Source organism: Lygodium microphyllum, chromosome 14 (genome assembly GCF_053477565.2).
Source record: "Lygodium microphyllum isolate KBCC chromosome 14, Lygodium_microphyllum_v1.1.10, whole genome shotgun sequence".
Taxonomy (NCBI): Eukaryota; Viridiplantae; Streptophyta; class Polypodiopsida; order Schizaeales; family Lygodiaceae; genus Lygodium; species Lygodium microphyllum.
In genome coordinates this window covers 129,512,405-129,528,439 of record NC_141148.1, presented here as the reverse complement: position 1 = coordinate 129,528,439, position 16,035 = coordinate 129,512,405, and the positions used below count along the sequence as shown (strand labels likewise).

At 45.0% G+C, this 16,035-nt stretch overlaps 1 pseudogene across 1 annotated transcript; it reads left to right on the top strand.

Annotated features, from left to right (window-relative positions):
- The first annotated feature begins 12,418 nt into the window (after nt 1-12,418).
- LOC148026104 (protein CANDIDATE G PROTEIN-COUPLED RECEPTOR 7 pseudogene) lies at nt 12,419-15,079 on the top strand (annotated as a pseudogene). Its single transcript, XR_015693188.1, has 2 exons — nt 12,419-12,658; nt 13,349-15,079. The product of XR_015693188.1 is annotated as a protein CANDIDATE G PROTEIN-COUPLED RECEPTOR 7 pseudogene (transcript).
- The last annotated feature ends 956 nt before the right edge of the window (nt 15,080-16,035 follow it).

Here is a 16,035-nt window from a genome sequence, read left to right as displayed (position 1 = left end):
GGTGATTCCATAGCGGGTGATTCCGCAAAATACATTTTAAATTAATAAACGTTTATGAGTTTAGAGTGCGCACTCATGATAAATTAAGGTTAGGATTTATTTCTAACCAATTGATTTATTTATGTAGCTGAAGACTGCTAGGTATTCACTTTTATCGGTTTAATTGTATTATTTTACTAACGATTGTGAATGCTTTAGTTGATGTGTAGAGATAGCAGCAGTGGCGGAGGAAAGCATTGGAGGATAGCGTGTATTCGAGTTATCACTTATATGTTGATGGGCGCATACCTTAGGCATGGCGCCTATATTTTGTCGCACCTATTTATTAAGGCATTGGATATTTATTTATTATTTTTGTATGTGCATGGGCGCACGATTATGATATTTGTATTTGGACATTGTATTGGGTATGCCTAACTCTTTGGGCTCCCGCCCATTAGCTTTATTTCTATTTGGCACTAAAGCAAACTCAAAAGCCAAAAGCATGCTATTTTGTAATTTGGGCTATTATTTGAGCTTGAAGCTGATTAATACATAAAATACATGCTTTGTGGAGCGCTCACACAAGGCATGGGGGGAGATTGCACCCAATTGGTCTCTTGTTCATATCGTGCATGCTTTCTACCTTGAGTTTTGTGCAAAAAGTAGAGTTCTTTTGTTCTTGGGGACCTTCCGACGCTCACTACGCACGCTTATGGCATCCGATCTATGCACCGGCTACTCATCTTAATGAACAACAACCTACTTGCATAGTTAACAATGGTTAGTGCTATCTTAGTGTACAAGGTAACATTAGTATCATTGTTGTTTCTGCTACTCAATTTGTTTACCAAGCTTATTGATATTTATAATTGGTTGAATAATTTAATATTCTAGTTGATTTTGTTACAAATCTAATAAGATTTTGGATTTTTCCCAAACATTCTTATGGTCATTAGATTTTGTAACATGCGGATATGGATTTTTTTTTTGCTCTAGGTTAATTCTTTCTTAAAGTTGAAGTGATGGCACAAATAGGGAAAATCAAACTCTATTCTTGGTCCATTTATATTGAGATCCAATAATACATAATACAAGCATAAGGTTGTGTGCACCTATCACGCTTTGGATGAGATTGGACCCATCCTCATGTTGTATATCTTCTTCTTCCCCTTCTCTACTTTTGAGTTTGGAGGAGACAATATCAGTCTTAATACCTATTTTAAACTTTCCTATAGCCTTAGTGACTACATGATAGTAGCATAACCATTTCTTTTAAAAGAACCTTATAACATCTTAGCTCTTGTTAAAACCAAAGATCCACTAATGGTGGTTCAAATAGATGGAAGAGACAATCATACATTTCATCCATCCACTGCCTAGTACCTAATAGTAGTCTAAAGATGTGCTTTTTGTACCTAGTAGAGAGGCTTAATGAATGGCTAATATTTAGTCGATTGGAGTCCTTCATAACACAAAGCATTGACAAATTTTTGTACTACTATGTGAGTACAAATTGTACAACCAAATTTGCTTCCTCCACTATGTCTCCATTGCTTTCACATTGTTAACCCCAACACGAAGAAAGCAAAAGGAAGTGGAAAAGACGTAGGGCAAAGGCGGAAAAAAGGTAGCCTGACTGAAGAAAGAAAAGGAGAAAAGCCCAAAAGCGCAAGGGCAACCTTAAAAGTCCAAGGCAAAGGCAAAAGGAGAAAGGCGCATTTTAAAATAAAAAGGCGCACCTTGAAATCTTGTAAAAGAGCACCGGGCTCTCACCCGTGCAATTTGTAAATATAGACGGGCGGTGGACAGGAAGCCAGGAAGATAGAAGGACAATGGGAAAAAGGGCCTAGGCTATGGCCGGCCATGTAAAAAGGGGAAAAGGGGATGACCGCCCAAAAGGGATTTAGGGTTTTGTATATAAAGTTAAAAAGTGAATGAGAAGCTCATTCTTGTGTGTGGCCAAAAGTGGCTCTCCTCTTCTTCTTCTTCTCCTTCTTCTTGCTTGCTTGAGCTTGTGCTTGAGAGAGGGAGTGTGAGAGTGTGAGGAAGTGAGTGTGTGAGGGTGAGGGACCGAGGAGGAGAAGCTCTCCATCTTCTCCTCTCTTCTTCTCTTCTCTTCTCTTCTCTTGTCTTGCTCGCGGCAATGGAGCTTGGAGCGTGGAGCTTGAGGATGGAGCTTGCTTGAAGCTTGCACTTGGATCGTGGAGCTACCGGAGTGCACGGGAGAGGAGGTAACTCGAACGGCATGGAGGTAAGCTCACTACACCCGTAGATATGGATGGCGCATCGGCTATGTGAGAGGTAGCCATTAGTGCTCGGCTTGGAACGCTTGAAACAATAAGCAGTCCGAGGGTCTTGGCGGTTGAGTGAAAGCTCCCACATTTTGGTTCCATTGCCGGGACCAACGGATTCAAGCCTTGAGCGCTTGCGGGCTTCGAATCGAGCATCAAAGTAAGGGGTTTCCCCTGAACCAGTGCTTGAGATAGGTAGGAAGGGAGGGGGTTGAAGATGGTATTCTATCTCCTTAGCAAGTAGGTGCTTTGCTTTCTTGAGATTTATGTTGTGGAATGAAGTAGTATAGGTATTTACTTTGTGTTTTGGATGCATTTAGGATAGGAAAAAACAAAGAAAAAGAAACAAACAGTAGGGTTCTTTGTTGCTTTATAACAGGCTAAAACAGGGAAATAGGGGCATAGATCCTTGGAGTGCCATTTGATTCGAGCACCACAGTGATTCCAAGCATGTCTAGCATTCCCTTGTAGTGTGTCGCACCTATCTGGAAGGCGCTAGACGATTCGGTGTAGTAGATGTCAGTCTAGAGGCATCGCGTGCAACTCACGGGCCGTCGGTCGTGTAGTCGGACTAGGTCGTCCGAGTCCCAGAATCGGACCAGTCCATAATCGGACGCTCGGACTCGGACCACTCGGACTCAGACCACTCGGACCAGTCCATAATTGGACGCTCGGACCATCTTGTCCGATCGGACCACTCGGACCAGTCCATAATCGGACGCTCGGACTCGGACCACTCGGACCAACCCGTCTGATTTTGGAAATCGGACGCTCGGACCACCGTCCGATCGAACCATCCAGAATCGGACCAGTCCCCGTCCGACTACTAGAATTGGACCACCCTGTCCGATCCGATTCCCAGAATCGGACCACTCTGAGAATCGGACCACTTTTTGATCCGACTCCCAGAGTCGGACGTGAGCAAAATCGGACCACTGGGCCGATCGGACCCACCCAAAATCGGACTTCCGATTCTGATAATTAGACTCCTGAAAATCAGACATCTGAGAATCGGACAAAAAAAAAGTGTCAAAATCGGACAGGTATCTAGAACACAATTTTGACACATCTAAACCCTGAGATTGACCCCAAAGGCTACGTAGAGCTAAAGGCACATCACAGATCCATCATTGGGCTAAAATTTAGAGCACGTAGTTCAAAATTTGGCTATAAACAATCCTCCAAATTGTGTATGGATTTTACCGTAATGGCCCTGCGGGCCGGGGGGACTACCCCGCCCCGGACCCCCGCAGAGGGGGCTCCTCTGCACCTCCCCCGAGTAGGTTGGAGAGAAAACGCGCGCCGTGACAGGTCTTCCAAATTGGACCCTAGTGAAGTAATGGCTCTACATGAGCATGGATTCTCACTTGCAAAAGAGCAGCCAAAAGCCCATACCCGAATAGAGACAAACAAAGACCCTAGAACCTCAATGGGCCCATCTAGCCATCAAGGGCAAAAAGGCCACACCACGAGAACACAAAGACATTGTGTTCAAACAGTGTCTAGTCAGAGCAAAATGCAACTTCAGCAAGCTACAAATGCGAAGATGACTAGACATGACACTCTTGACGAGAGATGTACCTTGAATAGCACTGCACTGACGATCCAAGACAGCAGTGGAGAATCCACATCTGGTCATGCAGTCGAGAACTCAAGGGCATCTGTCAGAAGGCTTAAATTTACAAGCCAAGACCCGGAAGATGAAGATGTAGTACCACCTGCTTATCTTAGGGTCAAACTCACAGCGAAAAGAGAGCATACTATTGATGCTCTAATTGATGAAGGAGCAGATTTTAATATCTTGACCTATGAATCATGGACCCAACTAGGCCAACCAGAGCTCACACCGACTAGTGCAACTCTTAGCCCTTATGGGGGACACCCACAAGCACTCATAGGAAAGTGCAAAATCCTTGCGACAATTGAAACGGAAAGCTTGCCTATCCTATTTTATATTCCTCCAAAAAGTGCTAGCTGCAGGAAAGAAACCCTCCTAGGAAGACCCTTCAAAAGGGCGACCAAATGTGAGGCTGGCTATGTAGCACAGAGGATACACCTGACACTACCGGGTGTGAGGATAGTCACCACCTTTAGCAAGGGTGACCTCATCGAACCTCAAGGGAAAGGCAAGGAAGGTGATAACATAACAGTCACGCCTACAAACGAGGGCAAGGACTTGTTGGAAGAGTTGATACAAGCACAGGTCCAACAACGAGAACCAGTGAGTGAGGCCATGCCGGAAACAAGAAGGTCAAGAGACAAGGCCAAGGACAGGGTTTGGACTCACAAATATCATAGAAGACCACGAAAGAAGCCCAAGCCTTATAGGCGAAGGCATCGATGGAGAGCTAGCACAACGCCGCGATGGATATCCAAAGCGTTGCTTCGTGCTCAAGGGTATTATGCAGACAACCAATGGATTTGGGTACCAAAACCCCCTGCTAAACCGCCTCTATCAGCTGAAGGCCAGAGTGCATCAAAAGCATGGCACAGGAGGAAATCTAAGAGAAACTCTAGGTCTCAAGGCAAGAAACCAGACATGATTGTTCGAAGGAAAGAGCCCCAGCCTAGCATGCTAAATAGACAGATGTCATACGTAGCCATTGAGTAGGCACAAAAATCATTAGTGCCCAAGGAGCCTTTGCTTTCCCAAGGGGAGAGCAAGCATCATAGGCACAACATTGCTCAAGGCAAGGCTGATCGCTCAACAAAGCAAATGGCACAATCGTCTAAAAGCCTCGAGCAAATCATTCAGCCAGTGCCAAGTCCACCTAAGAGTCCTGGATCTCCTACATCCTCTTTTTTCAAAAGGACATAGGAAGCACAACAGCGGTTGTCAAGGGAAACGGCTCAATTCCAATCTCTATCTCCATCTAAGTTTCCAAATGTCCAAGAGGTGGGACATGACGCCATCTGTAGCTCTCGACTCAAGGATATGCATGAGCAACCTAATGTGACTAAATCAACTCATGCTCGATCTACACAGATGAGTGCTCAAAGGCCAACAAAAGACATGACCACTTCTGATCGCCCTAGGGACTTGACACCGCAATCCACCAAGGGTAGCCAGCCCACTAAACTAGCTGCTACTACTTCCAATCAGGGATCACAGCAGTCACAGCCCTTGGCCGTGACAATACCCTATGTGGAACGTGTCCTTAGAAGTTCACCTATGGAAGAGGTGTCGCAACCAACTTCCTCGAAAACTCCAGCACTTTCAAAGGGCCTAAAGCCTAGGCTGGAGGAGTTAAACGCAAGGGAGTTGGTTGAAAAGCTAGACTCTCCGAAAAGAGCGGCAGTTGTACCCTCACAACCGGGCAAGGCTATTCAGCAAACCGCGACTATGTCCCATAAGGACACACTAGAGAGGGGAAATGCTGAGGCCCGACCAAGCACATCAACGGTCGATATAGCCCAAGGTCCTGAGTCGTTGAGAGAGGCACCTTCATTGACCAAGAAAAAGAGGAGAAAGCAGAGAAAACAACAACAGATGCAGGTGGTTGTGGACCCCAAGAACATTGAGACGAAGGGCGCTAGAGAGCTGATGAATAAAGCATCGAGTCCATCCACCAATGAACCCACTAATGCCTCTCCTAATAGCGGTGAAACCTCAGACACATTTGTGTGCTCTGACAAAACCAAAGCAACAGTTGCCATCAACAGTTGCTTGCAACACTCTATCCACTGACAATAGAACTCACATTGATCAATCAAGAGTGGATATAACGCTGTCACAACAGGGTGACAAATCTATACCAGTCACATCCGAGAAGAACCATGACAAAATAGCAGCAAAACCTCAGGAGAAACGTGAGAACCCCAAGAGCATAAGAAATCCTAGCGTTGACCAATCTTGCTCATCTAGGCCTGAGCCCCCAGCCATGCTAAAGCCTAAGGAAACTCTTAGAACTTTGCATGAGATAGCAACCGAGCAAGCCCTCGTTGAACATAGAAGTGTCGTAGAATGCTTAACTGAGTTGAAGGCTAAGCTCAAAGTGGTCGCGCATGTCTACGTCCTTGCGGACATGGGCACGATCCCCAAGGAGCAGCTTGGAGATTACTTGACCTTTCCTCTATCATGGGAAGAACAAGAACATCTTAACGGGCACTACGACAGGCTCCTGCATGAACATATGCGACTCATCCCTGACGAGGAGGCTGACGAACTACGCTTAACCGTCACGTTCAATGAAGTGCTCTGCCGACCGAATCTCGTAGACATAGAGCTACTAAAGCGACTGTCAACAGGCCAAAGTCAATTTGAGCAGCGTTGGTGCGAAAGCCGCGTTGTAATGGCCGAACTAGGGGCTCAGATCACGACGGTCTCAGAAGAGCGATTGGCCAAATGGCGGTCTCAAAGAGACCCAACCTACGTGGCACCAACTTCCCTTCGAGTGCTCACTGACATTCGGGGTACGGACTTAGCTGGGACTAGGCTACAGGGCCCTTTGATTGATAAGGTTCTCACTGAGGAGGAGTTACATATTGCCAGTAGACTCGGTCAAGGTTCCATGCTACTCGACGTGGCAAAATATCTATCAGTATTAAGTCAGCTGCCACGAATACTAGATGCGTGTGCCACGCTCCGGTACAAACCCGAGTTCTACACTTGGTTCTTATCCTCGTAAAGTGACATGGATTCATAAATATGTATATAAATAAACACTGATTCTTGTGTCACCTTGTATGCACAATATCAACACACACAAGTAATGATAGTCAAGCGCAGGGAGAAGAGTTGGTTCTAATAGGCTAACCTCCTCAAGTCCTCTTCTCATCACACATTTAAAAGCCGTGTGACCATTCCCACCTCCAAGTGAAGGGCATGCAACCCACGTTACCGCCATATGAAGCCTTGACCAACAACACTGATGGTGTAGACAGGGTGCAGCCCCTTTCTATACACCTTCTTCCCTTTTTGGTCTATCCTTCCAAGGATGTGCCCTATCCCACTCCATGACAACCAGTCCACACAACTTAGCATAAGCCAATATTGGCTAATGGTGGGAGGCAAAACGAACATCATCATGGGGGCGACAAAACACTGCATGCCTCACCCCTCCCCTTCTTGTCACATGCGCTTGATAAACCACACTAAAATCCCTTCCATACAAACAGTTGTATCTTGTATCAAGGTCTGACCCTTGGAGTGCATCTTGCAGGTTTCCTTTTGCGGCGGAACGCATGGAGAATCATGGAGATCTAGCATGCAAAGACGCTCTTCGCAGAAGGCGGGAGCATGTGGCATGCGCCCCTCCACCGGAGCGCTATGTGCCCACCATCAAGAGGTATGCCAAGAAGCGAGGCCCTAAGCGACACTGCCCAGGGCGAAGGCCGAAGAATCCTCGAGTCAGGAAAGTCGAGACTCGAAACGCGCAACAGGTGGCAGCACTAGTGGCACGAACTCCCAGCTCCCGCTCAGGCCCCAGATGCTCAAAGGCAGAAAGGGAAGCTCGGGAAAGAGAAGAATTTAATGAATTATTTAAAGACATTTTGGAGACGGTAGCAGGCCGGGATTACACCATTCATGTCCCGGCCGACATGTTCCCTGCTCACCCCCACGGGAGCCCCACACCAGTAGAGCCCCAATCACCCGGCCACCCAGACTCGCCCCGCCTCGTACAAATCGAGTAGCCCATGATGCATAAAGGGCTTATCAAATGATAACTGGCCATAACTTTTTGTTTTTAAATCGAGTACCCCCCAAGGAGCCGCGGCAAAGCCACCCTGCCGAAATCACGAATCACCCTTGCCAACCGCCCACATTGCATGGCCCCAAACAAATTCCTGGGCCACGCCCCCTTTTTGGGTCAAGCTCTATAGTTGGCTCACGGCAGTCGTTACCTCAATTGTACCCACACCCCATGTGCCGCAAGGAGGGTTGCAATATTTCCCCCTTTCGCCAACTGCTTCTCTAACAACGAGGCTAGGGCACAATCATCATTGTACTATCCATGTTCTGAGCCTTCGAAGCTTGACATTTTCCAACCCATTGAAAGGCTGATAGCCTCAACATATTGTAATGGTTGTACTCAGGCAAATCAAAAAAAAAAAAAGAGAAAAGAAAAGAAAAGAAAAAGAAATGAATGGAAAGATAAGAAGCACCCACGATCACAGCACAGCACCTAGGGGTCCTCAAATTAGGTACGTCTGGTAACCTTGGTCGACCGGCTTCGTCCCTAGTCCCCTAGCCCCTTACAATCACCCACAATTGTTCAGACTCTGCCTTAGTACCATTGCAATCAGTGGTGATAAGCACCGCACGATTGGCCATGAAAAGTACACCGTACTCATCAAGCAAGTCCAATAGTTTCCAGCTACTGAAAGTGCGGTGTCCTTGTATTCCATTATGCTACGTCGTGCAGTCACAATGCAAAGGATGTCTCATATGCCTTCACGCGTACTCCTTCTCCACATGGACAACTTTGCTTCATCCACGAATTGTTATGAGAAACTAGCCCACGGTCTTCTAACTATATAATATCTAAGTATGCACGAGCACTCACATAATATTTGCACCGAAGTATATCCACAGTTTGGGTCCTCGAGTGCAGGACAATACTCTAGGCTTGCTTAGAGTTCGACCTGTCTCCCAAACTAATCAAAATATGTCTTGTGCACAATGAGAAGCCTAGGACTACCCCTTAAGGAGAGACCACATGTGAGGTTTTCCAATTGCATGTATAAGGTGTTGGTTCGCTCTTCATCAACACTCAACTTTGAATGCTTGTCCCTTACCATCCGACAAGCCCGCAAAGAATCGTCATGTGCGGAATCCCCAACAAACCGACACTTGTGCTGGCCATCAATGCAACCCCCAACACAGCATAGCCCTACCACCAACCCCAACAATCTTCCACTAGCCACCTTGGCCACCAACAGGTCCCCAGGACCTTCTGCCACACCACCACCAATACTCCTCCACAAAAACCACAGGCGTCCTTGTCACCCACGTCTTCGGTGCATGTTACAGCCTGCTACCTACAATGGTGAGTGCCATGGGACTGGCACTCGTCTAGGAGGGGGGTAATGTTAACCCCAACACGAAGAAAGCAAAAGGAAGTGGAAAAGACGCAGGGCAAAGGCGGAAAAAAGGTAGCCCGATTGAAGAAAGAAAAGGAGAAAAGCCCAAAAGCGCAAGGGCAACCTTAAAAGTCCAAGGCAAAGGCAAAAGGAGAAAGGCGCATTTTAAAATAAAAAGACGTACCCTGAAATCTTGTAAAAGAGCGCCGGGCTCTCACCCGTGCAATTTGTAAATATAGGCGAGCGGTGGACAGGAAGCCAGGAAGATAGAAGGACAATGGGAAAAAGGGCCTAGGCTATGGCCGGCCATGTAAAAAGGGGATGACCGCCCAAAAGGGATTTAGGGTTTTGTATATAAAGTTGAAAAGTGAATGAGAAGCTCATTCTTGTGTGTGGCCAAAAGTGGCTCTCCTCTTCTTCTTCTTCTCCTTCTTCTTGCTTGCTTGAGCTTGTGCTTGAGAGAGGGAATGTGAGAGTGTGAGGGAGTGAGTGTGTGAGGGTGAGGGACCGAGGAGGAGAAGCTCTCCATCTTCTCCTCTCTTCTTCTCTTCTCTTCTCTTCTCTTGTCTTGCTCGCGGCAATGGAGCTTGGAGCGTGGAGCTTGAGGATGGAGCTTGCTTGAAGCTTGCACTTGGATCGTGGAGCTACCGGAGTGCACGGGAGAGGAGGTAACTCGAACGGCATGGAGGTAAGCTCACTACACCCGTAGATATGGATGGCGCGTCGGCTATGTGAGAGGTAGCCATTAGTGCTCGGCTTGGAACGCTTGAAACAATAAGCGGTCCGAGGGTCTTGGCAGTTGAGTGAAAGCTCCCACACACATCAATTTTGCTTATTGTACTATGAGAATCTTAGTGGCCATGTCATGGATTTTGAGGAGGATTTACTAGGATTTTATTGAGCCATAAATTTCAAAAGAGCATTGGATATGGTAAAGGAGTTTTTCAGAATTGCAAAGGAGAGGAAGAAGAGGGATTAGAGTGTTGGAAATGCAATCCACGCTTTCTTGTGAAAAGTAGCTCATTATGAGGAGTTGAGACTAGGTTTAAATCCTTAGCCAATAGAGGAAGATTTCCATGATTGGATAGATTGGAGATCATCCATCACCTGAAGGATTTGGGGGCTAGTTGGCTTGTCCAATTTGTAGAAATCTTCTAGTTAAGCATGCACTAGCATGAATAGTACTAGGATGGGTGATCTCCCAAGAAGGGGAGGTGTCTTACCTCCCACCTAGTTTCTAACTTGGTATTAGAGCTCATGTTGGTAAACTTGGGTGACTCTAGAACCTTAACCAAGGTATGGCTTGAGTTGGGGGGGAGGGGGGGATGTTGGAGATGTAATCCACACTTGCTAGAGAAAACTAGTTCATTTATGAGGAGTTGAGACTAGGTTTGAGGTGTCTTGCCCCCCACCTAGTTTCTAGCTTGGTATCAAAGCTCAGGTTGGTGAACTTGGGCAACTCAAGAGCCTCAACCAAGGTGTGGCTTGATGAAAGGGGGGGTTGTTGGAAATGCAATCCACACTTGCTAGAGAAAACTAACTCATTATGAGGAGTTGATATTGGGTTTGAATCCTAAGCCAATTAAGGAAGATCCCCATAATTGGATAGATTGGAGGTCATCCATCACCTTAAGGTTTTTGGGGCTAGATAGCTAGTCTAATTTGTGAGAATCTTCCAATTAAGTGTACATTGGTGTGAACAATACTCAAATGGGGGATCTCCTGGAAAGGGGAGGTGCCTTGCCTCTTAAACACTTTCTAACTTAGAGAATAAGATATATGTTACTAGATAGATGCCATGTTGCCTAAAGATAATGCTATGGTTGATATAGTTGATGATGAAGCTCCCCTTAGCTCTAGTACCTCAATTAGATGTGTTTCTTTAACAAGAGGAAAGCTCAATAATTCATCCAAGAAACACTACACATGGAATTGAGATTTAAGAGGCTCCTTAAGTAGAACTGTACATTCATGATTTGGTTTGATGTTTACCTTTGAATTTTGGCTTACCACATTACCTTTTGAATTGTTCTTTAAAATATCATTTGTTTCAATGATTAGTTCCCATGTTAGTAGACACAAATCCTTGATAATTTGACAATAGAGTGAGAAGTAAGTTGTCAAGCTTAAGATTTGCCACTTTTAGATGGTAATTGGCATCTAAGGCCATGAAATGCTCCACACTGAGGGGGGTAAAGCTCCGTGTCACAATGTCTTGTAGAAGAAGTTCAAGATTTTAATCGAGAATACTATGAAACTTATAAAGGTTTTTGAGAGCACATGTTGGAATACTATCTATGTGATGTGACATGTACCTTCAATAGAAAGCAAGAGGGGGTGCTTCCACATCAAGTCTAGCAAAGTAAAAATGTCCCAAATATGAGAAAATAGGCTGGCCAAATATCTTTATCATTTTCAATCCCACATGGGGAGGTCAACACATCCCCCAATTGAAAATTGCTTCACCTCCACTACTGAGCAACTTTTTTTGAGCAACCAACCGATGAGAGCACACCATGCTTACTAGTGATTGGGTGTTGCAATGATTTTCTTCCTCCTCTAGAGTCAATCTCCATCTTGCACACAAGAGATGGATGATTCACTAAATCTTTTCGAGCAATGATTTCTCAGGAGAATTTTCTTTGAAGAAGGAAGTTGACTATACTCCAACGCACAAGAAAAGTACCCTTGTTTCACAAGTATTTGGTTTGAAAAGCCTTGGGAAATCAAGGTGTGCTTAGACTGCCCCACAAATACCCTATTGCTTGAAGAGTCATTCATAAGGGATGAAAAGTTTTTGACATTTTTGCATGTATGAAAATGGTTTTTTTTTCCCATTGTTTTTCCCTATAGGTTCAACATCATGAGCTTTTGCTCAAGAGGCACCACATATCTAGCTAGGTGCAGTCGAGGGTTAGGGGCTACTAGCCTTTAGGGGGGGGGGGGGGGGCTTAGGTGGGGCAAAGGCCCTCCGTTCACCCCAACTGTAGCGAGCTAGGTATATACAATGCCTCCCTTTGGAGAAGATCATGGTGTTATCGTAATTCACAATGTAGGAATTACATTACAATGGGAAATTGTCTAAAACTTCTTGTGCTCGAGGGCAAAACAAGTGACTAAGTCACGAAAAGGGAAGTGGAAATGCAATAAATTAGGCTCGGCAAACTACAGGAAGGACAAATTAAAAACGTTCTCGTACTCTCTTGGGTCTGAACGAAGGTTCTTAACGTGCAGGAAGAATAAGCAGAGAGTAAGCACAGAAGAGAGAGGCGGAGGGAGAAGAAGCAGGAGACCGCGATTGCGTGCGCTTCTCGTGCTCCTCGCGTCGTCCCGTTTTTGGTGCGGCTTCACCCTCACATCAGGTTTGTCCCTCCCTTTTCTCCCTTCTGTCGTTTTCGGTTTGATGTGCGGCAAGGTCCCATGGGACGAGACTGCAGGGTACACGGCAGTTTTGGCTGAATAGAGAAAGTTCGGAAATGCGTGCCGACAGTGTTTTCCCGTCTGCTATGACATCAGATCTGTGAGATCTGTCAGCTCTTAGGGCTAGTTTGGCCCATTTTCGTTGAATGGGAGAAGCGAGCGTTGATTCGTTGAAATGGGAGGAGCTAGCCCATTTTAGTTGAACTGGGAGGAGTTAGGATTAATCTGGCCCATTTTTAGTTGTACTTGGGGTGATTTGTTAATCAGAGGCCAAGTTCATGCGAGAATCTGTTCACCACAAGGGAGAATTGCTGCTGGCAACAAAGATCTGGCCAAATGCATTTGCAATTCAAGGAATTCCATTCTAACATCTAGATACGTAATTATGCTTTCTTATGCTTGCATAGTCTTCCATTCTAATCTAGGGAGAGTGTGGTGTGCTTTGCTGCACCGGTTGTGCTTGTAACTTCGTATGTTCTAATATGCACCGTGAAAATCTGGCAGCCAGTAGTTTATTAATCTAACCAGACTACCAAGCCTTGTTGATTTATAATAAAGTTTGTGGTACTTGTGTTTTCTATGGCATGACAAGCTGTGGTTTCGCCTCACGTTTGGCCTTTGGATATTCACAGGATCTGAGTGAATTCTGCTTTAGAGTGTTGGCGATTTGGACCATGATTCATTCCTGAGCTCTCACTCCACAAACCACTGCTCATTAGCAGAAATACAGTTCTTTCAGATCCCATGGCAGCCAACAGGGCAAGGTGTTTGTTATTCTTGTTGCCCATTATCTTAGCTCTTTCACAATGCAATCTATCCGTCAGGGCCGGGATTGACCACCTGTCTATCAAGGATGACACTCGACAGTTGATCATGTTGGAACAGTTTGGATACACAAGGAATGGGTACCTAGAGATTAATGTATCAGATGTACATTGGACCACTCCACAAGATGAGCCAATTCCTGAAACTTTTTATGAATTCATGGGGTTCTTTCTTGCAACTGATGACGACTGGATACAAGTTAGTCATGAGATGAAGCAGAAATATATTCAGTGTGTGCTGCAAAGCCGTGCAATTCAAAAGTTATTCTCATTTCAGGAATTCAGGTCAGGTTCAACCTACTTCAACGGTAAATATCCTGCTCCTGGAGCTGGTAGGTACACCCTAGTGTTTGCAAACTGTGTGTCGAAAGTTAGTGTTTCCATGAATGTGAGAACTTCTATGTACAACTTGGAAGGTGATGTGAAGGACTATCTGTCTGAGGGGGAGACTCAGCTGCCAGTGCTCTACTTTTGCTTTTTCTGGATCTATATTGGCCTTGCAGTTGTCTGGACATATGTCTGCATAAAACAGAAGATGACAGCACACAGAATCCATATTCTCATGGGCGTGCTGGTGGTATTGAAAGCTTTTTATATGTTCTCAGATGCAGAGGACAAGTATTACATAAAAAAGACTGGGACTGCCCATGGTTGGGATGTTGCTTTCTATGCCTTCAGCTTTTTGAAAGGGGTCATGCTCTTTACTGTGATAGTTCTGATTGGCACAGGGTGGTCATTTTTGAAGCCCTATCTGCAAGGAAAGGAAAAGAAGGTCCTTATGATTGTAATCCCCTTGCAGGTCTTAGCTAACATAGCCAATGTAGTTGTCGGAGAAACTGGCTTCTCTGACAAGAATTGGATCACCTGGAGGCAGTTATTTCTACTAGTTGATGTGATTTGCTGCTGTGCTGTACTTTTTCCCATTGTTTGGTCTATCAAGCACCTTCGTGAGGCTGCCCGTACGGATGGTAAGGCAGCACGAAATCTGGTGAAGCTGACATTGTTCCGACAATACTACATTGTGGTGGTGAGCTACATCTACTTCACACGCATTGTGGCTTTTGCATTGGAGACAGTTACTTCATACCACTACACATGGGTTAGTGAGTTGGCTCGAGAATTGGCCACTTTAGCTTTCTACCTATTTACAGGCTACAAGTTCCGACCTGTTCCACATAACCCTTACTTTGTGTTGGATGAGGAAGAGGAAGAAGCAGCTGTTGAATTAGCACTGAAAGATGATGATTTTGAGTTGTAGGTCAATTGGTCAATCAAGGCGCTTAGTGGAGGTTTTGCAGTCTCCATTTCACCATCCATCTCTGTAGATTTTAGTAATGCAAATCTATAAGGGAATGCCGTGATGTTGCAAAATTTGTGTAGTTTCTATGTTACTGATAATGAAACCTGATTTCAAGTAATGTGTAGAGTCTTGTATAAGATACAATCTGCTTTGGAAATCAACAATGTTACTGTGCCTTACATTTCTTGTTGCAAAATGAACGAGGTGCACATGTTTTCAAGCTTTGGATCATTTACGAAAATGAAGGGTGGCATCATTGGAACTATATTTGTTGTTAAGGAGCTGCTGTCAGGCAATCTATTTTGAACAATTGGCCAATATCTGTGCAGGCTTGTAGTCCCCTCAACCTTGAGCTCATTTTCTGTTTACATTTTTTAATGTTATAGGTGTGATCATGTGAGCAGAAAAGTCCTCCAGATATGCCTAGCTAAAAAGGGCGTTCATGGAAGCTCACAAGTGTGAAGTAGATTATTTTTAATCATCAATAGCCAAGGCCCAACAGTGCCATATTGATGCATGTGTTGGTGCATCTCAGTTGGTGATTGTGGCTTGGATCTGTGGCTTGCATGTGTTGCTCTTGATGCCTTTGTAGCTCCATGAGACAAATGGTAAGGTTTCATGCCATATTTGTGTGATAAACCAATATACATGCTTGTATGTTGAGTTATGTGAAAAATGTGAGGAGACTAAACCTAGCCAAATGTATCCAATGTCTAGTCGCTATCTAGCATGTTATAGGAGTACAATTTAATATTGAGTAATGGATAATGTACCAATAACAACACTTGGTTGATAATCATACATGGGGCTTGCAAGGGGCGACGTGGGTTATCATTTTTGCTTTGCGTTGGTAGGCCATGTATTCTCCTCTTTGCAACTAAATGTTGTTCCTTGATTTGAGCAATTTATGCTTTATGCAAGTACTGTGGCCTACATTTGTGTAGTTCAGGTCTCTTGGTAGGCTTGATAGTCAAAGTCTATATTGTGGATGCCAACTATGAATTCAATAATGTGGGAGGAGCATGGGTAGTGGGCTTAGAGATTGGTGACTATGGCTTGGATTGTTGGGTCTTAATGTGTAGTAGCTCCTCTTGATGCCTTTGTAGCTCCAAGAGGAAATTACAATACCTTTTTTTCACTATGTCAATAACTTGGCTAAGCGAGTTAAAATCTTCTCTCAATAAGTAGTGATGAC